The 22,290-nt window shown below is 43.2% G+C and overlaps 1 protein-coding gene across 4 annotated transcripts in view; it reads left to right on the top strand.

The window, feature by feature from the left end:
* Positions 1-22,290, top strand: part of LOC110526894 (inositol polyphosphate-5-phosphatase A) — a 263,180-nt gene that overhangs the window by 195,158 nt on the left and 45,732 nt on the right. The gene's annotated exons all lie outside the window — the stretch shown is intronic.

Below are 22,290 nucleotides of genomic sequence, written 5' to 3'. Positions count from 1 at the left end.
GGGACAACAGCCATCACAGTTATCGCTCATTTTCACCCCTCCACTGACGTTGGCCCAGCTGTCTTTGCTAACCAACCCTCCAAGTCCATTATGTTATGGTGCCGTCCCCCTTCACTTCCTCTCTCCCTCCCTTCCTCTCTCCCTCCCTTCATCTCTCCCTCCCTTCCTCTCTCCCTCCCTTCCTCTCTCCCTCCCTTCCTCTCTCTCTCTCCCTCCCTTCCTCTCTCCCTCCCTTTCTCTTGGTGCAAATGCCACCACATTAGAGTCAGTGTAGTAGTCAGAGTAGTCATTCAGCAATCCTCATCAGGAGATTTGAGGGGGGGGGGGTGTAACAAGCCATAAAGTTCCACACAGACAGCGGAGCTCCGTGATAAGAGAGAGACCAGCCACTTGTGGGGGCAACCCTGCTCCCACCACACAATGGCACCTCAAATCAGTGGCTCTTTTCAAATTGTGGGGATTGTTAATTTGGGAGAAGTCCCGTTGTCTCAAAAAGGGAAGGGGAAGAGGAGTGGGGCGGAGGGGGTGGGCGGTTGTTGAATGGAGGACTTTTGCTCAAACAATTCAGGAAATACTTCATCCTGTGAGGTAAAGTGAGAAGGGCCTTTTGAGCGGAGAGTGTAGTTTAACCATCGAATCACTAGGGGAGGAATTGAATAGAATACTTAATTGAACGCAGAGGTCATGTGCTATTCCTCGTAGGCAAACATTAAATGAGCATGTTGTTTCACGCTGCTGTGTTCAGCTGCTTTGGTTGTTGTGTGCGACCATATGATGTTTTCTACTGTATCTTATCACATTGATAGATTGCGTAGTCTAGTCTTTCGGCGGTACATTGAATTCCTCAGCCGTGTAACGGGCACATTAGAGCTGCTGATCATGTGAGAATATTATGCTTTGTAGATAATAGTGATCGCATCACGAAACCAGGACAAAAGAAATGACATGATTTGGGAGATGTTCATTCATAGAATGGTCCTTTTTGAAAAAGGATATTTGACATTTGTATCTAAAAGCATAATTGATCATCAGAGTTGGCATATTTATAACATTTTGGCTAACCACGGCCTCCTTTAAGTCTCCATAATGTTTCATCTGTAAGTGCTACAAAGCAAGAATTGGTGTCAAATGAAGCTTTTCCTCCTGCTCTGTAATGGGAGTAGTATTTTGATTTCCATAATAAAAAATCAAAGTGTTAATTTTGGCACTCTTTTTTTCAGATTTAGTCTAGTCTTAGTAATTCTGACTACAATATCATAGCCTCAGCCTCTCCTGTACTGCAGCGCCAGAGTCCCTGGGTTCGCGCCCAGGCTCTGTCGTAACCGGCCGCGACCGGGAGGTCCGTGGGGCGACGCACAATTGGCCTAGCGTCGTCCGGGTTAGGGAAGGATTGGTCGGTAGGGATCTCCTTGTCTCATCGCGCACCAGCGACTCCTGTGGCGGGCCGGGCGCAGTGCGCGCTAGCCAAGGTTGCCAGGTGCTGTACTGCAGCGCCAGCTGTGCCATCAGAGTCCCTGGGTTCGCGCCCAGGCTCTGTCGTAACTGGCCGCGACCGGGAGGTCCGTGGGGCGACGCACAATTGGCCTAGCGTCATCCGGGTTAGGGAGGGATTGGTCGGTAGGGATCTCCTTGTCTCATCGCGCACCAGCGACTCCTGTGGCGGGCCGGGCGCAGTGCGCGCTAGCCAAGGTTGCCAGGTGCACGGTGTAGCCTCCGACACATTGGTGCGGCTGGCTTCCGGGTTGGATGCGCGCTGTGTTAAGAAGCAGTACGGCTGGTTGGGTTGTGTATCGGAGGACGCATGACATTCAGCCTTCGTCTCTCCCGAGCCCGTACGGGAGTTGTAGCAATGAGACAAGATAGTAGCTACTACAACAATTGGATACCACAAAAATTGGGGAGAAAAAGGGGTAAAATTCAAAAAAATATAAAAATACAATATCATAAAAATTTGACATTTGAATAATGAGAGAGTAGTAGCACAATAACCAGATGCTGCTGCAAAGTATTGGCAAATTAGTATGGGTCGCACCTCCATCACTCAGTCACGTCATTGCCATTGTTATTAACGTTCCTACAGATGCCGCAGCCACATTGATGTCCAAAAGTAGAACGAGAGCTAATGACTTTTTCGCCCAGTGATGTAGTCGAGTTACTAAACCTCGAGTCCGAATCGAGTCCCAAGTCCTCTGTGCTCGAGTCCCAAGTCCAAGTCATCCAATGGTCGAGTCACCAGTCCCTATGGCTGAATTCCGAGTCAATAAATTGTTTGCTATCCCTTTTCCTTACTTTCTGTGCCACAAAATGTTTGCATATAGGCTACTGGTTATATGTTACCAGAGCCACGTTCAGTTAAAAAAAAAAAAAACGATCTTGAATGTTGGAGATAGAAATTCCATAAATAGAGCCAACGTTATTCATTATTCTACATGTCAAAGAGGCATGTTTGTTCTACATAGAAATATGCTATCTTAATATTCCAAAACGTTGCACCCTGCATCCAGGTTGTTAGCTGTATAATGAGGTAACATGACTGAACAAGGTGCAGCCTAAACAAAAGGTTAACGGTCCGGTCCGATAGTAGCCTAGTTTAGACTGGCCCGCGATATGCTTTATGGATATAAAATATGTCCCACCAATGCATAGATAGAAAGAGAAGAAAACTTAGCGCCAGTATTATAGATCATGTCTTTTGAACTTAGAATCAAGCCATTTTCTCTGAAGAAAAGAGGAAGACATGGCTACGTTGGCTACAGAACCTGTATATGAAATGCAGTGGGAAAAGTGGGAGAGTTGAGCGACACTGCATTTCGAAGACAGCCTACTCTTCTATAGCCTACTAATGGGAGAGAAAAGCATGTTTTCCTATTAGTCAATGTTGCTATTGTTTTTATTTTCACAAAGCAGCTTGTGTTTCTTAACCAGGTAAAGGGTAGCTAACGAGAAGGCTGGCGGTGAAGCAACAGTCGCCTGCGCGATGTGTATAATCTTGAGGCGAAGCGGTGGCTGCCTGTCTGGCCACGCTCATCGCTTGCTCCCCCGCAGCTCACCAGCTCATTGCTTGCTCCCCCGCAGCTCACCAGCTCATTGCTTGCTCCCCCGCAGCTCACCAGCTCATTGCTTGCTCCCCCGCAGCTCACCAGCTCATTGCTTGCTGCCCCACAGCTCATCAGCAATACTGTATGTAGGCTGTGTTTGCCTAGTGTGACTCATCCTTCGTACTGCTGAATTGAACTACGCTGCGAATCTGTGCTGCTAATATGAATTGTCTCTTAGTCAGATTTTAGTCACAGGGAAAATGTTGTCTCGTTTTAGTAAACTGAAATGAAAAATCTTTTTTTTTTTTCTGTCTATTTAGACAGTTATAGTCTCTTCAATTTGCCACTGGAAAATAGGTGTTTGACTAATATTTTAGTCACTATTTTTGTCTGCACTAATTTATGAATATTGAATAATATAAACAGGAATATTAAAAAATCACAGATTTAGATTTGGCAATTTTCTATATATTGTTGAACATAATATACTCTACCGGCATATCAAAGTTCCAGGGTGGGATCTCTGCTAGTTTTAAAGTTATGGCCCATTTTTATGCAGATAAATTGGTATAGTAGGCAATGTAACAAATCACAGCTATCCTGTATCATTGCACATCCTGCAAATTACCAACAGAGGGTGACCATTTTGAATCCATTTTCACATTCACTCAGTAATGCTTGCAAATTTGAACATAACTCTAAAAGTAGCAAATATGTCACCCTGGAACTTTGATTTCTGCGTGGAGTATATTATGGTAAACAATATATAGAAACATTTGCCAAATCAAACATTTAATTTTTCAATATTCATAAATTAATGTAAAAAATAATCATATTTGAAATCAAAATACTACTCATATTACAGAGCAAGTGGTGAAACTTAATATTTTGTAGCACCTACAAATGAAACATTATGGAGTCTTAAAGGAGGCCTGGGTAATTTCCCAATTATGCTTCAACATACTTATGTCACATACACCGAGTATTCCAAATATTAGGAACACCTTCTTAATATTGAGTTGCACGAAAATCATCAGGACATGGAATCTACAAGGTGTCGAAAGGATTCCACAGGGATGCTGGTCCATGTTGACTCAAGTTGGCTGGATGTCCTTTGGGTGATGCTCCTGGCGCCTACTATCATACCCCGTTCAAAGGCACTTAAATCTGTTGTCTTGCTGATTCCGCCTCTGAATGGCACACAGACACAATCCGTGGTCTCAATTGTCTCAAGGCTTAGAAACCATTCCTTAACCTGTCTGCTGCCCTTCATCTACACTGATTTGAAGTGGATTTAACAAGTGACATCAATAAGGGATCATAGCTTTCACCTGGATTCACCTGGTCAGTCTGTCATGGAAAGAGCAGGTGTTCTTAATGTTTTGGATACTCATTGTATATGCCAACAATCCTCCTTTCAAAGGACCATTCTATGGATTCAATTTTGGGAAAATCCCCCAAATCATGGCATTTTTTTGTTGTCCTGGTTTCGTGAGGAATCACTCAATACAGTAAGCTAAGGTCCCAAGTGCACAGTAGCCACAGCCTAAGAGGGAAGAACATATGCCGGAAGAATAATCAGAGAACATTGAGACCATTTTGAATCAAAGACACTCGCACCCAACTTCTAGGTTGTCTCGATTGAGGAATATGAAGTGGTTAGCATGACTGTGATCATTATATACAAACATATCATCAGCCTTTCATTTCATATTCCAGCTACCGCTGAGACATTGGGTTATTATGACTATAGAAAAAAACAAATTGTGCTAGATTAGAGAGAAATAATGTAGAACAAAAAGTAAATCCTGGTATAATGCTGCCAAAGTGTTTAATAGTACAACGTTTCTAACCCAAACTGGGTGATCATAGAAATATAACCATCAGAAAAAATATCATCCCAGTACGTCACCATATTTATCCCCCGTGACTAATCTAGATCAGACACCCCCTCCTTCCTCCTCCCCCCTTTGCTCTGTGGTAGGTAAGTAGTCACCCTCTCTGTGTCTCTGCCACTGAAATGCTGTTTAAGTGTACTAGGGGTCATGGCCCCTTTTCCAGGGATGTGTAAGGCTAGCACCGGTTTGTGTCTGTCTCTGCCTACTCCCCTCCGCCCAACTCCTTTCTCATGCACCTTCAATATCCCCACCACACACACACACACACACACACACACACACACACACACACACACACACACACACACACACACACACACACATACACACACACACATACACACACACACACACATACATACACACACACATACACACACACATACACACACACATACACACACACACACACACACACACAATGTTCCTGATTGATTTTCCCTGCGTGAAGGGGTGGTGCTGCCACTGGGGGGGAAGTACCTCAGGAAGTCAGATCTGTGGGCCATGAAGCCCCTTCTACCACCGCTCTATTCTCACACACAAACACACACTTTCTCTCCTCTCACACACACCCGTCTCCTTCCCTTTACTCCTTCCTAAGAGGTCCTCATACTCACCCTTTAACGGGACAACACCAAAGGCTGATGACATCATCCAAGGGGCTCGTCCCATTAGAGGCAGCATTCTACTCATATAAAACCGTCCAGCGCAGAGCTCACCAGTCTGATGTAATGGTGACCTGTACTGGATGTGGTTGTGGAGGGACGCTGTCACCAGTAAACATATGATTGTAGCTTTCATGTGGCTCTATAACTCCCAGCCAGGAGATATGTCAACCATGTAATGACAATTATTGTCAGCTGGACAATTAGTGCACATTGGAACGATGCTTTAATTTAGATTGGACCTGGTGGAGCAATTGGGCCTGCTTATCTGGAGATTGATTCAGATGGAGGGCTCCTCTCTCTCTGTGTCTCTCACTCTGTAACACACATTAGGCACAATTACCTCTCCACTTCTTCAATGCAGAAAGGTAAGAACTGTCCCATATTATATGTGGGCAAAAACGAGGAGCATTTAATACATGTATTTCTCTAGTTGCTTGAATACTACAGCTAAACTCTTTCTCTCTGAGTGTCATCATGGACACCCACTGCAATGCAAATAGCCACCAGCCCCTCCCCTTAACCCATCATGCCCTGTGGATCCATGTGTGGTGGTCTACACACTAGGCCCAATGTCCTATACCCCATTGTCCCAGGGTTGGACATAGGTGGCGGATTCCTGGCATGCTTGTGCTGCAGGATCAGTAACCAGAGGCTGTGGCCAGCCCCCCTCCCAACTGGGCTCCCCGTTAATTGTGTCCGACAGAGGGAATTGTCTTCAATTGACCCTCATTCACTGGGCCTTTCACCAGGGGACAAAGGACACAGCCAAGTGGAGACTAATGCTGGGGTTGAGCTCCCTGGAGGTGGTCTTCCCAGTGTCATGGACCAGTCCCCGGTCCCTTTTTCCTGCTCTGACTGTATCATCAGGACAGGAGAGGTGAGCCCAGCCAGAGAGAAGTGCAAGTGGAGGAATGAGGCTGCCCAAGCACTCGATGGGTGGATAGGGCATTGGGACAGTACAGAAGGGAACCAGTGTATTCTGTTTATTGGAATGGTGTACTTGTACCTGTTTCCTGATTTGGGGAAATACCTAAACTTACTATGATGTGCATGTCAGAAAGTTGTATGTGTGAGAGAAGGCATTAGGAGTTGATTAACCACCTGTGTGCTGCTGAGTGTGTGCTGAGACGGCCCGGACCGAGACTGAAGAAGAGGTGCATGATGGGACGCCCCGGAACCCCAGGGACCAATGGCAGTGAATCACAGAGGCTCAGTGACAGCCCCAGGGCTCCGTGCCTGGACTCTCAGTATATTTAAAATGTATCCTAATTAAACTTAATAGAATGTAAATTTAATATCTGCAGAAATTGTGCTCTCCTGGCCGGTCGCTCCAATTTAAGGATTGATGGAGGCCAGCGGGGAGGTTAATTGCTGACTTGATCTACTGTCCCCGTGACATAGCTTGTGCCTGTTTTAATTGGAGCTTATCTGGCCGCTACATGGGCAGATGTCATTAGGCTAGCGGCCTCTCACTGCACCGCACCACACCACCACTCCCTGCACGAGGGAGATCTCAGTTGGAGGACGTGTGGATGTGTTCACTAGCGCCTCCTTTCTGTGGTTAGTGGAAAGAGCAGGTGGATGGCAGGGGATGGCCCAGGCATCAATCTTCCTCCCTTTGTCCTGGGCCTTTCTCTACTTGAGCAGCATGAAATTAAAGGTGGAGCCGTTGACTAGGACCCACTCCAAATGAATACTGTAAAATACTAATTAACGACAAGCAGGGTGACACTTTTCATTTTTTCACCCTTTGTCGAAGTGCTTTACAGCATACGGTCCGTGCCAGGGAAAAGTGTGACGGGGTTGTGTGTGATACTGTTTCTAAAGCCGTATTCCAAACACTGGCCTGAGTGGTAGAGGTCTTGGAACGGGTCCAACTTTTTGGAACCGTGAAGGCCTCTACTGTGTGGATTTCTGTGTGAGTCTATGCGTGTGTGGACATACATTGGTGTGTATGTGTTTGCATGTGTTCTTCCATGTCTGTAATAATGTATTTATCCCTTAATAATGTGAAACATATACAAGCACTCTTCAAATAGGCTGGAAAGAGTCATTTAGGGTTGTTGATGCCTATTGTCTTGGTTCGTGAACCTGTTTCTGGGTAAATAATTTTCACTGCCTTTTCCCTTTCTGCCCCAGCCTTTGATTAGCATGTGTGCTAAGGTGGGCCCTTCCATTAATCAAAACAGAGGCAGTGTAATTAAGTGTACACTACATTAGTCAGGCTAATTAATTTTGGGGGCCATCCATCCATTAGCCAGTGGGCTAGCACTGATTGGGCCTCTGTTCTGGGGGAACCTAGACACCAGGGACTGTGAGGACTGTGACCCTCCTTGGCTGCTGTCACACACACCTACACACACATAAACACACACACACACACACACACACACACACACACACACACACACACACACACACACATACACTCTGCCGCCTACTACTCCCCAATACCACAGCAGGAGCACCCTACTTAATCAGATTAAACCAAATATCTATCATACACACAACATTGTAATACAATGATAATCTTATTCTATCTCTGAGGACAATCTTGTTGTTTCAATAGGAAAACTAAACATATCTATGACAATGAGGCCTGCAGTATGCCAGAGATAGTGTAGTTGAACACGATAAATGAACTAACTTATATGTGAGGTCATCATGATATGGCGTCACCTTGTCACTGGATTATATGTTTAGATTTATCCACATAGCCTCAGACAAAGATGTTTCCGATATGAAGATAAATCGTCATGATCTGGGTAATTCATCACAATGAGGCCCCATTATGAGAGATAACCCGTCTGGATAGAGGGAGACTATTCCCCTTGGGACAAAGCCTGTTTTCTCCTCTCCTTTTTTCCTCTATTTGCTTGCCATGCTAATGAAAAGAGAGACAGAGAGATGGAGACACAGAGAGAAAGAGAGAGTTCAGCAACGAGGGCGTAACGCGAGCGATGTCGCTTTGATCAGGACGCTGTTCCACAATTAAAACGCTTTGCAAATGAAGAACAAGCAGTGGCTTCTGTTGGTCCTCCTCATCAACAACAGCCTCCTCATCAACAAGAGCTGCAGCCATTGTGTTACTGGCCATAGCGGCTGGCAGCTGGACCCACCATTCCAGGGGCAGATCACATGGTGTGACAGGGTGTGAGGACAGCGCCTGGCACCAGTGGTCACCCACCGCCCCCCCCCCTCAGACCATGGCGTTGTGGCCTCTCGGATCCAGGGTTGGCCTGGGCTGTAGCCCCATTGACCCCATTAGTCAATGATGCCACACCTGCTGTCGGCCGCTGGGCCACTGGGGAGGACACTTCTACTGGTCACTCTGGCCTCCTCACCTTCTTAGTCTCTAGTGAGGCTTTAGATCTCTCATTCTCGTTCTCTCATTCATGTCTTCACGCTTCTCTCTCATTTACACTTTTTCTCTCATCCTAATTTTCTTTCAGCTCACTCACTCACTCACTCACTCACACTCTGCTTTCTCGCCCTCTCGCCTGTCACCCTCCCTGCCTTCAATCTCCCTCCCCCTCTCCCTCCCATTCTCCCTCCCCCTCCATCTCCATCTCCATCTCTCTTTCTAAATGCAGGAGGTTTTTGTCCTCACTCTGTCTTGGGGACTTTTTTTCCTTCCGTCCTACTGTCCTTTCTCCTGAAAAGGCCACCAACTTTCTAGAGCACTGATCATTCGTCTTTAACGGCTCAGGAAAGGGATTTTCACTTTTTTTTTCATAAGGGAGAAGAAAAGGAACAAGCCAGTTTGTCTAGCGGTGGGGGGCTCTATTCTTACTGAAAGGTCTGGTGTTAAATTGGGTCAGGAATGCAGATTTTGCCGCAATGGGAATATGAGGATATTAGCTAAAAGCACATAGCCAGGCAGACAGACAAGCGTGTTCTAATACAGGCCTTGTCATATGAGCTCAGAGCTGCTTTCCTTCCACGTGTACTGTATGTATGTGTGTGTGTGCTGGCGGGTTGCTAGGATGTGTGCATGCGTGCGTGGCAATATTAGGCTGTCTGAGCGTACATGGTTGTAGACAAGGCAAGCATTATTATGCGACAAAAGTGTTGTAGAAATGACAAGAGGACGTGTTTCACAGCTGACAGTGAGAAGAGTTGGTGGAAAGCTCCACCTATTTGTTTTGATGCTTCATACACTCGTGGTCTTATTTTACTAGGCTGGACTCACCCCACATTTGCAGTTCTGGAGTAATTGTGTTTGTCCATTAACTTTGAATTCCTCCATGGGCAAAATCTGGAACCCACAGTGTGGTTTTCGACCATCCCTTTAAATTATCAGTCACCATATGCAGAAAAGCACCTCATACCTACTGTAAAACATGGCGGTGGATCTTTCATACGATGGGGCTATTTGGCTTCCACTGGTCCTGGGAACCTTCTTAAGGTCAGCTGCATCATGAACTTTACCCAGTACCAGGACATTTTAGCCAAAAACCTGGTTGCCTCTGGAAGGAGGCTGAAACTTGGCTGCAAATGGATCTTCAATCAAGACAATAACCCAAAGGACACATCAAAATCCACAAAAAAAAAACGTTAATGGACCACAAAATCAACATTTTGCAATGGCCATTTCAGTCTCCGGACTTGAACCCCATTGAAAACATGTGGTTTGAATTGAAGAGGGCAGTCCATAAGCGCATGATGAATGATATCAAGGACCTGGAAAAATTGTGTGGATGAATGGTCTAGAAACCCTCCCAATAAATTCTCCATTCTCATAAAACATTTTTGAAAAAGGCTCAGTGCCATTATCCAAACAAGAAGAGTATTGAAAACAGAGGTGCCAATAATTTTGACACCTGTCTTTTTGAGAGATAATAGTATTACTTGTTAAACAAAATATATTTCTCTGAGCAATTTAATTAGTATATATTTTTTTGCATACAATATAGCTCAGTATGTGTTATTTATTTGAGACCATTTTTTTTGCTCATCTTGTCAAGGGTGCCAGTCATTTCAGAGCTAGCTGTATTTTTAATATATTTAATATATTAATATATAGTTTGTCTTATCTCGCAATTCACTAGATTGTCCTCCTTGCCTCTATCTTGGTCAAAATGGAGCCCATCCATGCAGCCTTTGAAAACGCCAGGGATGAACAACTGGCCAATAGTGACTTTTTTTGATTTAGTTCCAAATGAAATGTGGCATAAACTGTAGAGGATAAGGGTGTCTTTGTGCCTGGTGCATAGTGCCCTGCTTGTATGATGTCAGTCTATTTTTGACTAATGCAGTGCTGGGCCTTTGCGAGCTGAGCACAATAATCGTTTTTTCTTTTCGGGTCGGGTGGGGTGCCAACCAGGTCCCAGGACACTGCATGTTGTTTCAGGTGTTATGTAAAGGTTTATTTTATACTCAGTGCCTTTGGACTGTATTCAGATCTCTTCTTCCATAATTATTATAAAATTAATTAAAATAAAATACATTCTTTAGCAATCTACACACAATACCCCACAATGACAAAGCAGAAACAGTTTTTTAGAAATGATTGCAAATGTATTAAATATTTAAAAAAAAACATAAATAACTTATTTACATTGATTATACTTGAGATGTTTCTACAACTTGATTGGAGTCCACCTGTGGTAAATATAATTGATTGGACATGATTTGAAAAGGCATACACCTGTCTATATAAAGACCCACAGTTGACAGTGCATGTCAGAGCAAAAACCATGTTGTCGAAGGAATTGTCCGTAGAGCTCCAAGATAGGATTGTGTCGAGGCACAGATCTGGGAAAGGGTACCAAAAAGGTCTGCCTCCATCATTCTTAAATGGAAGAAGTTTGGAACCACCAAGACTCGTCCTAGTGCTGGCAGCCCGGCCAAACTGAGCATTTGGGGGAGAAGGGCCTTGGTCAGGGAGGTGACCAAAAATGAATGGAGCAAAGTACAGAGAGGTGTGTGTGTGTGTGTGTGTGTGTGTGTTACACATACAGTTGAAGTAGGAAGTTAGGTTACACTTAGGTTGGAGTTAAAACTTGTTTTTCAACCATTCCACAAATTTCTTGTTAACAAACTATAGTTTTGGCAAGTCGGTTAGGACATATACTTTGTGCATGACACAAGTCATTTTTCCAACAATGGTTTACAGACAGATTATTTCACTTGTAATTCGCTGTATCACAATTCCAGTGGGTCAGAAGTTTACATACACTAAGTTGACTGTGCCTTTAAATGGCTTTAGAAGCTTCTGATAGGCTAATTGACATCATTTGAGTCAATTGGAGGTGTACCAGGGGATGTTTTTCAAGGCCTACCTTCAAACTCAGTGCCTCTGCTTGACATCATGGGAAAATCTAAAGAAATCAGCCAAAAATTGTAGACCTCCACTAGCCTGGTTCATCCTTGGGAGCAATTTCCAAACGCCTGAAGGTACCACGTTCATCTGTACAAACAAAGTACGCAAGAATAAACACCATGGGACCACGCTGCCTTCATACTGCTCAGAAAGAGATTAATGTACTTTGGTGCGAAAAGTGCAAATCAATACCAGAACAACAGCACCTTGTGAAGATGCTGGAGGAAAAAGTATCTCTATCCACAGTAAAACAAGTCTTATATCGACATAACCTGAAAGGCCACTTAGCAAGGAAGAAGCCCCTGCTCCAAAACCTCCATAAAAAAGCCAGACTAAGGTTTGCAACTGCACATGGGGACAAAGATCGTACTTTTTGGAGAAATGTCCTCTGGTCTGATGAAACAGAAATAGAACTGTTTGGCCATAATGAACATCGTTATGTTTGGAGGAAAAAGGGGGATGCTTGCAAGCCGAAGAACACCATCCCAACCGTGAAGCACGGGTGTGGCAGCATCATGTTGTGGGGGTGCTTTGTTGCAGGAGGGACTGGTGCACTTCAGAAAATAGATGGAAACATGAGGAAGGAAAATTATATTGATATATTGAAGCAACCGCTCAAGACATCAGTCAGGAAGCTAAAGCTTGGTCGCAAATGGGTCTTCCAAATGGACAATGACCTCGAGAATACTTCCAAAGTTGTGGCAAAATTGCTTAAGGCCAGCAAAGTCAAAGTATTTGAGTGGCCATCAAAAAAGCCCTGACCTCAATCCTATAGAAAATGTGTGGGCAGAACTGAAAAAGTGTGTGCGAGCAAGGAGGCCTACAAACCTGACTCAGTTACACCAGCTCTGTCAGGAGGAATGGGTGAAAATTCACCCAACTTATTGTGGAAGGCTACCTGAAATGATTGACCCAAGTTCAACAATTTAAAGGCAATGCTACCAAATACTAATTGAGTGTATGTAAACTTCTGACCCACTGGGAATATGATGAAATAAATAAAAGCTGAAATAGAATGATTTATCTGACATTTCACATTCTTGAAATAAAGTGGTGTTCCTAACTGTCCTAAAACAGGGTATATTTACTAGGATTAAATGTCAGGAATTGTGAAAAACTGAGTATAAATGTATTTGGCTAAGGTGTATGTAAACTTCTGACTTCAACTGTGTACACGCACGCACACACACACTATGGTGGCCTGTTGATAGGGACAACCCTTTCCATTTTCTCCGCCCTATGATTGAGTTTACATGATGTTATGTCCCCCCTATGAAATTGCTCCAAGTCATCTGTTCCAGCTCAAAAGAAGTCAACCTTAATTTGAGTTAACTTTGTTAAAATGTATAAAGTTATATTTCATAACAAGCAAATCAATCTTTTATGGGCAGTTTCTCGGAAGCTAAACTTATGAATTACATACCGACATCTAGAATAGATCTCCAATTAAAAGTTAACGCCGTTTGAACTGACAATGTAAAGAATGCAATATCCATCGGAAGGTGATGGAGAGATCTCCTGATTTAAATCTTATTCATGGGGTCGGATAGAATGTACATACTGTCAGTCATACAAAGGTGGTCTCACAGAGGATCTCTATGTAACACAGTTGTAAACCCAGCGTTGGCACCCAGGGCTTTTAAACAACTCTGCTCAGTGACATTAAAAGTCGCTCTGCTCTTTTCACAGCCCATCATATTTAAAAGGGCACCATTAAGTGGCACAGTGAGAATTCATGGACCTCTTTCTACAATTCCCCAGTGATTTATCTTTGACGGCCATATTGGCCAGGCTCTTTTAGGAGGGATTCATCGTTTTGTCTTATGTCCCATTTACGTTAGTAAAAAAAGTCTAGTGAGATCTCTCTTCAACATCAGATTTGCAACTCTGGACATACCACATCCAAAGATAGTGTGAACAAAGCCACATTTCTGCTTCATGTGCGAGTGCATCTTATTAGCATACCGTAAATACACTATATACAGTGCCTTTGGAAAGCATCCAGACCTCTTTACTTTTTCCACATTTTGTTACGTTACAGCCTTATTCTAAATACAATTCATTTTTTTCCCACTAATCAATCTACACACAATACCCCATAATGACAAAGAAAAAACAGTTTTTTAGAAATGTTTGCTGATCTATTAAAATAATAAACTTATTTCACATTTACATTAATATTCAGACCCTTTACTCAGTACTTTGTTGAAGCACCTTTGGCAGTGATTACAGCATCAAGTCTTCTTGAGTATGACACTACAAGTTTGGCACATCTGTACTTTTGGAGTTTCTCCCATTCTTCTCTGCAGTTCCTCTCAAACTCTGTCAGATTAGATGGGGAGCGTTGCTGCACAGCTATTTTCAGGTCTCTCCAGAGATGTTCGATCAAGTCCGGGTTCAAGTCCGGGCTCTGGCTGGGCCACACAAGGACATTCAGAGACTTGTCCTGAAGCCACTCCTTTGTTGTCTTGGCTGTGTGCTTAGGGTTGTTGTCCTGTTGGAAGGTGAACCTTCACCCCAGTCTGAGGTCCTGTGTGCTCTGGAGTAAGTTTTCATCAAGGATCTCTCTGTACTTTGCTTCCGATCATCTTTGCCTCGATCCTGACTAGTCTCACAGTCCCTGCCGCTGAAAAACATCCCCACAGCATGATGCTGCCACCACCATGCTTCATCGTAGGGATGGTGCCAGGTTTACTCCAGATATGATGCTTGGCATTCAGGTCAAAGAGTTCAATCTTGTTTCTCATGGTCCGAGAGTCTTTAGGTGCCTTGTGGCAAACTCTCAAGCAGGCTGTCAAGTGCCTTTTACTGAAGAGTCACTTCCGTCTGGTCACTACCATAAAGGCCTGATTGGTGGAGTGCTGCACAGATGGTTGTCCTTCTGGAAGGTTCTCCCATCTCCTACCTGCCTAAATGCCAACTGTACTTGATAACTTGACTGGCCTGTACAGAGCCCTGACCTCTACTCCATCGAACACCTTTGGGATGAATTGGAACGCCGACTGCGAGTCAGGCCTCATCACCCAACATCAGTGCCCGACCTCACTAATTCTCTTGTGGCTAAATGGAAGCAAGTCCCTGCAGCAATGTTCCAAAATCTAGTGGGAAGCCTTCCCAGAAGAGTGGAGGCTGTTATAGCAGCGAAGGTGGGACCAACTCCATATTAATGGCCATGATTTTATAATGAGATGTTTGATGAGCCGTTGTCCACCTACTTTTGGCCATTCTAACATGGTATAAAGGCAAATAAGGATAGCAATTCAAACTATACAGCAGTTTCTCATCTTAACTATACTGCACATAGTGTTGCAAACTTGATTCACAAATGTGTGTACATTTTTCAATTTCATTTTCAATTTGGCTAACAGAGCAAAGGTCGTGAGGGAGACATCTCTTGAAGAGAGATTTGAATCTAGATCCATCTCTTTGCACTACACAAGTATCGCTCCTGGACCTAGTTTGTTTCGTCAAAGTAGTGTTAAGAGGCCGTGATGCCCAAAACAATGCATTTCAGGCCCATTTTCCTACAAGGCTTTCCTTTCAGGGGGCTGAGAGGCACTGGGCTGTCCTAACATCTGTTTGTGTCCAGATCCAGGCGGGCCCGGAGCACAGCACAGCGCGGCTCGGCGGCCCCCTTCTCCTCTACCCGGGGGTCTTTGTTCCCCGATTTCATGCTATCAGAGAAGCAGCATGTTTTCTTGCGCAGAGCTGTCAGAGGCATAAAGGGACCCCGAGTGGGGTCACATCTAGAGGGATGGGCATGAAAAATTTGTAAAATGTATCACAAAGCCCACCCACAAGATGGTTGCCCAGCGCGTTGTGAGGAGGCAGGGCTGCTCTGTATACATTTTTTTCCCCCTCTTCTTTCCCCCTTTTCTGGGCTAAATTACACCACAGGGCTCCCCTCTTGCCCTGCCGGAGAAGACACATCATTTAGATGAAATGGCGCAAACAAATTAAAGGGTGGCGCTAGCTTCCAAATGAATCATTGTTCTTTGTCTCCGGGGAGGCATTGTGCCGGGGTCCTCTTCAACACTGTAGAGATAGAAGGCCACCAGCCTGCCTGAGAAAAACACCCAATATTATGCAACTTAAAAATTGTCCCTTAAAAAAAAAGATTGAATACCATATTATAAGCTCTCAAGTTCCTTTACTGTTGGGCAGGTCCCATTTACTTTCCTGCCCATATGACTTAGTACCTACTTGGACAAACCCTGGGCCCTAGTTATAATCCTATATTAAGGTTTACTTATAGCCTAATAATAAGGACTTCCTGGTCAGGAAAGTCTCTGGGCCATTCTTATGGGCATTTAATGTGTTTGTTTGTTTGTCTCATCCTTCATCCTGAGGCAACAGAAGCTCCATCAGTAGTGTTCATTATGACATGCAATGGAAGACATTTTAAAAGTTTTCCATTAGTGCTGGCTGTCAGCTAATAAACCGGTTCTACTGTACATTCATTTTCAGCTGGCTACATTTTCAGCATTATATTAACTAGGCTACTTTTAATTGAAAAGTTCAAATTTGCTAGTCCGTCGAGCCCTCTCCCGCTAGAATACAATATGCATCTTCTAGCGAACTATTGATAGGATAGGCGCCTGTCAGTCACAAAGCGAGCTATGACATGGAAACGCAGCAGAGAGGAAGGGGCAAAGTGAGAGGTTTCACTCTCGCTAAAATGGGTCAAAAATAAGTCCAATACTTTTCTATGGGCTTCTTTTAGGCCTAAGCTTGTCGCCTACCTTCCCGCCTCTGGGAGAACAACTCCCATTGTTAGGGCTGAGACATGAGCATCTCCTCATTATAATAAGATTTCTGGTTGCAGTCTAATGTCTTTATACTGAAGAGGGAGAGCGAGCATGATGTTTGTGAATTTGCACGTCCCATGTAATGTAAGTAGTAACGATGAGTCGAACTCCATTAACCTAATTATTGTTTTCTGACACATTCATTTATTTTATTTTGTGTGTTTCACATAGCCAGCCAATGCGAAGTCGTTGACTAGTTTATAAAAGATGTCGATCTCTTATATTCCTTTCCAGTGGCTATTTTAGCATGTAAGTCATGCCAGCAAAGCCACAACACAACACTAAACAATACATTCATTCCACTATAATGGTGACAAACGGTGCCCACAAACTGTTAGGGCCTGTACATAGCTGTCCCAACAGCAGAGTCCCAACAGCAGCCCCAAAACCTTACCACTGCTACACCTGGTTCTGAGCGGAGCCTTGTCCGGCAGCGAAATAGTTAATTCAGCCTCATTTTCCTGCCTTTTTAAAAATGCATAGCTGATATGGCTGACTTGCTTAAACAAATGTGGTTTCTACTGACAATTGAGATGTGCAAACTATGGCATAAGGGAACGATGAGCTGATTAAGACGTTTATGAGCGAGCTCGGACGGACACAGTCAATATAACTTTTGTTCGACACTTTTGAAATGTACAACGATAGAATTCATAACATGGGCTGTTCTTATAGTATTCTCCCAGTACAGAACCGTATGATAAATAAAGGGGGCATAAGCAATATACAATGATGACATTTCTCTAAAAAAAAAGGCTACAGAGTAAATGTGCACCACCAAGTCAGAACAGTAGGCTAAGTTATCAGGGGGAAATGGAGCAAATTATTACGGTGATTGCACATGGGCTACTAACAGCTTACTACACAAATGAAATCAAATTTTATTGGTCACATACACATGGTTAGCAGATGTTATTGCGAGTGTTTGCAAAATGTGTGTGCTTCTAATTGCGACCATGCAGTAATATCTAACAAGTAATCTAACAATTTCTCAACAACTACCTTACACTTGTGTGTATAAAGGAATTAATAAGAATATGTATATATAAATATATGGATGAGCAATGGCCGAACGGCATAGGCAAGATGCAGTAGATGGTATAGTGTACAGTATATACATATGAGATGAGTAATGTAGGGTATGTAAACATTATGTAATGTGGCATTGTTTAAAGTGACTAGTGATACATTTATTACATCCAATTTTTAATTATTGAAGTAGCTAGAGATTTGAGTTAGTATGTTGGCAGCAGCCACTCAATGATAGTGATGGCTGTTTTTTAGTCTGATGGCCTTGAGATAGAGAGTCTGAAAAACAGCTTCTGTCACAGATTTGATGCACCTGTACTGACCTCGCCTTCTGGATGGTAGCGCGGTGAACAGGCAGTGGCTCGTTTGGTTGTTGTCCTTGATGATCTGTTTGGCCTTCCTGCGATATCGGGTGATGTAGGTGTCCTGGAGGGCAGGTAGTTTGCCCCCAGTGATTCGTTGTACAGACCTCACTACCCTCTGGAGAGCCTTGTGGTTGTGGGCGGAGCAGTTGCCGTACCAGGCGGTGATACAGCCCAACAGGATGCTCTCGATTGTGCATCTGTAAAAGTTTTGTGAGTATTTTTGGTGACAAGCCAAATTTCTTCAGCCAACTGAGGTTGAAGAGGCGCTGTTGCGCCTTCTTCACCACACTGTCTGTGTGGTTGGGCCAGTTTTTTTGTCCGTGATGTGTACGCTGAGGAACTTAACTTTCCACATTCTGCCCTACTGTCCCGTCGATGTGGCTAGGGGGGTGCTCCCTCTGCTGCGGAAAACTAAAATGAGTGTTTATTATTGGACAAATTAATCTAGTCCTTTCCCATTTCAATCAGTTTTCATTCCATTTGGTGCCTACTGAACACAGCCCAGGTCTCCCCCTCCAGAGGGAAGAGGAGGATTAGAGCTTCATTAATTGTTCAGCCGGCATCTATATTGATCAGCACGGTAATGAACTCCATGAAGAGCCTCTGCTCTCTTACTGGAGCACCAGTAATTGCTGATCACCTCTCCAATGTTCTCGATATGACCCTCCAACAACAACACCCCCTCCACACACAGCCTCACCATCTAGGCTCCCATCAATTGCTCACTAGCTAGTGTGGAATGAGCGAACATAGTTTTTCTTTATAACAATTAAGTTTTATATTTAATTATGAAGTGCCTTCTGAAAGTATTCACCCGTCTTGACTTTGTGCACATTTTGTTATGTTAAATTTAAAATAGATTAAATTGAGATTTTGTGTTACTGGCCTACACACAATACCCCATAATGTCAAAGTGGAATTATGTTCTTATATTTTTTTTACGAATGAATGAAAAGCTGAAATATATTGAGTCAATAAGTATTCAACCATTTAGGCTTCTCCAAAAACTGCATTCGGATGTTACTGATGGTCATTAGTAGCATACCAAACTTGCTAACTGCCATTCACTAATGGCTCCGTACTCAGGGCTCTATTGTCCCTCTAGTCACTCTCACATCAATGCAAATGCAATCGAAAAATCGAATCAAACACTTCACGAGAGCCCATGAGCTCATGTTCCGCAACATTTCTATAGGCTATGCAGTTGTATGAAAACAGAGTTTTGATGGCCTCTCTTAAAAAGAGGATCCCATCAGCTTTCTATAGGCTATGGACTATATTATTATTTTTTACTTTCCTTTACAACAGGGGTAGCCTACCTGGCTGGCATGAACATGAACAGCAGGAAAAGCGTAATCCGTTCACTCTAAGTGCATATGGATGACATATGTTCCAACAGGTGCATGATAATGGTCCATTCTAAATCAAAACTAATTTCCCACGTTATCTATACTGGACAAAAATATAAATGCAACAATTTCAACGATGTTATTGAATTACAGGTCATATAATGAAATCAGTCAATTGAAATAAATAAATTAGGCCCTAATCTATGGATTTCAGATGGCAGGGGCGCTGCCACTGGGGAGCCATGTCCAGCCAATCAGAATGAGTTTTTCCCCACGAAAGAGATTTATTACAGACAGAAATACTCCTCAGTTTCAGCAGCTGTCCGGGTGGCTGGTCGCCGATGATCCCTCAGGTGAAGAAGACGGATGTGGAGGTCCTGGGCTGGAGTTGTTACACATTGTCTGCGATTGTGAGGCCAGTTGGACGTACTGCCAAATTTTCTAAAACAACGTTGGAGGTGGCTTATGGTAGAGAAATTAACATAAAATTATCTGACAACAGCTCTGGTGGACATTCCTTCAGTCAGCATGCCAATTGCACGCTCCCTCAACACTTTGGACATCTGTGGCATTGTGTTCTGTGACAAAAGTGCACATTTCATTGGCCTTTTATTGTCCCCTGCACAAGGTGCACCTGTGTAATGATCATCCTGTTTGATCAGCTTCTTGATATGCCACACCGTTCCGGTGGATTGATTATCTTGGTAAAAGATAAATGCTCACTAACAGTGATGTAAACAAATTTGTGCACAAAATTGGAGAGAAATACGCTTTTTGTGTGTATGGAGATCTTTTATTTCAGCTCATGAAGCATGGGACCAACACTTTACATTTTGCGTTTACATTTTTGTTCAGTATAGAATATGAAGTCCATCTAAACTGGAAGAGGAAATTATTGTCCAAAAACAAACTTTTAAGTAGCACTGACTCAATGATACATGGTGAATATGTGCAGTGCGCACTCACTGGGGATATTGCCGATGCGCTCCTCTGGTGCCAATAAGATAGGCTACTGTTCAGTCAATTAAGTTGAACATTTTGATAACTAAAAGACAGATTAATCTTTTCATTGTGTTGTGGAAATTCTTACACAGGGACACTCAAAGTCAATCTTAAATGAATCACTGTTTATTATCAGCGCGGTGGAGAGGCTCCAACTCCATGGTCTACCGGGGCAGACCTGTTAGTTCACTTATATGCAGACAATTTGCATGATTTAGCGTTTTCAGTAATTAATTTATCATTAACGTTTGCTTCATTAACTTCTTACGGATCAAATCCCGTTAACGGGATAGATTTGACAACATCCGGTGAAATTGCAGAGCGCCAAATTCAAACTACAGAAATATAAATATTCAACATTCACGAAAATACAAGGGTAATACATCAAAATAAAGCTTAACTTCTTGTTAATCCAGCCTCTGTGTCAGATTTCAAAAAGGCTTTACGGCGAAAGCACACCATGCGATTATCTGAGGACAGCGACCCGCATACAAAAACATGAAAACCAATTTTAACCAGGCAGGTGCAACACGAAAGTAAGAAATAGCGATATAATAAATGCCTTACCTTTGAAGATCTTCATCTTTTTGTAATTTCAAATGTCTCAGTGACATAATGAATCGTCGTTTTGTTCGATAAATTCCTTCTTTATATCCCCAAAATGTCCATTTATTTGGCGCGTTTTATTCAGAAATACACCGGTTCCAACTCGCCCAACATGACTACAAAGTATCTAATAAGTTGCCTGTAAACTTGGTCCAAACATTTCAAACAACGTTTCTAATCCAACCTCAGGTACCCTAAAATGTAAATAATCGATCAAATTTAAGATGGAATAAACTGTTTCCAATACCTAAGAAAAACAACGAGGAGCGAGCTTCTGTTCATGTGCACCAAAAGACTAGAGTCCACCTGAGTGCCACATAGAAAGAACAGGAAAGAAAGAACATCAAACAATTTCTAAAGACTGTTGACATCTAGTGGAAGCCATAGGAACTGCAATCTGGGCCCTAATAAATCAGGTTTCCCATAGAAAGCATTGGAAAACAATGACCTCAAAAATACATTTCCCTGGATGGATTATGCTCGGAGTTTCGCCTGCCAAATCAGTTCTGTTATACTCACAGACATTACTTTAACAGTTTTTTTAGAAACTTTAGTGTTTTCTATCCAATACTACCATGCATATGCATAACCTAGCTTCTGGGCCTGAGTAACAGGCAGTTTACTTTGGGCGCGCTTTTCATCCGGACGTGAAAATACTGCCCCCTAACCCAAAGATGTTTTAATGTGACTGACCAATACTGGGTCATGCATGTGACAGACCAATACCGGGTCATGCATGTGACAGACCAATAGCTCTCAAGGCTTCTTCTCTCTAAGCTGAGACCTTGAAACTGAGAGATCGATCTCAAAACAAGGGCTTGGGCATACTGCCAAATTGCAGATACTAAAGTGAGGATTTCAATCAGTCACTTGCATGAACATGGAAATTGGTTATTAGAAAAGCACAAACAGAACACACAAATTGGTTATTAGAAAAGTACAAACATAAACATTTCCATCACAATTGTCTTCTCTTTAGAGCAATAACCATTTGCTTTCCAAACTATGTTTCCCGCGATTGTATTTTGAAACTTTGCGATATCCCTGGCTCGGGCCTCTCTACTTTTCACAGACAGTCGCAACTCAACAATAATCTTCCTAAATTGTGCGGTGCCTTTCCTTCCGACTGTAGGCAATGCAATTTAAAACAATACACAACTTATTTTTTTAAAGAAGCTAATGAACCTCTGTGGCCAAATCAT

The sequence above is a fragment of the Oncorhynchus mykiss genome, chromosome 1 (assembly GCF_013265735.2).
Source record: "Oncorhynchus mykiss isolate Arlee chromosome 1, USDA_OmykA_1.1, whole genome shotgun sequence".
Taxonomy (NCBI): Eukaryota; Metazoa; Chordata; class Actinopteri; order Salmoniformes; family Salmonidae; genus Oncorhynchus; species Oncorhynchus mykiss.
The sequence above is the reverse complement of the archived record's forward strand: the minus strand, read 5'-3'. Positions and strand labels throughout refer to the sequence as shown.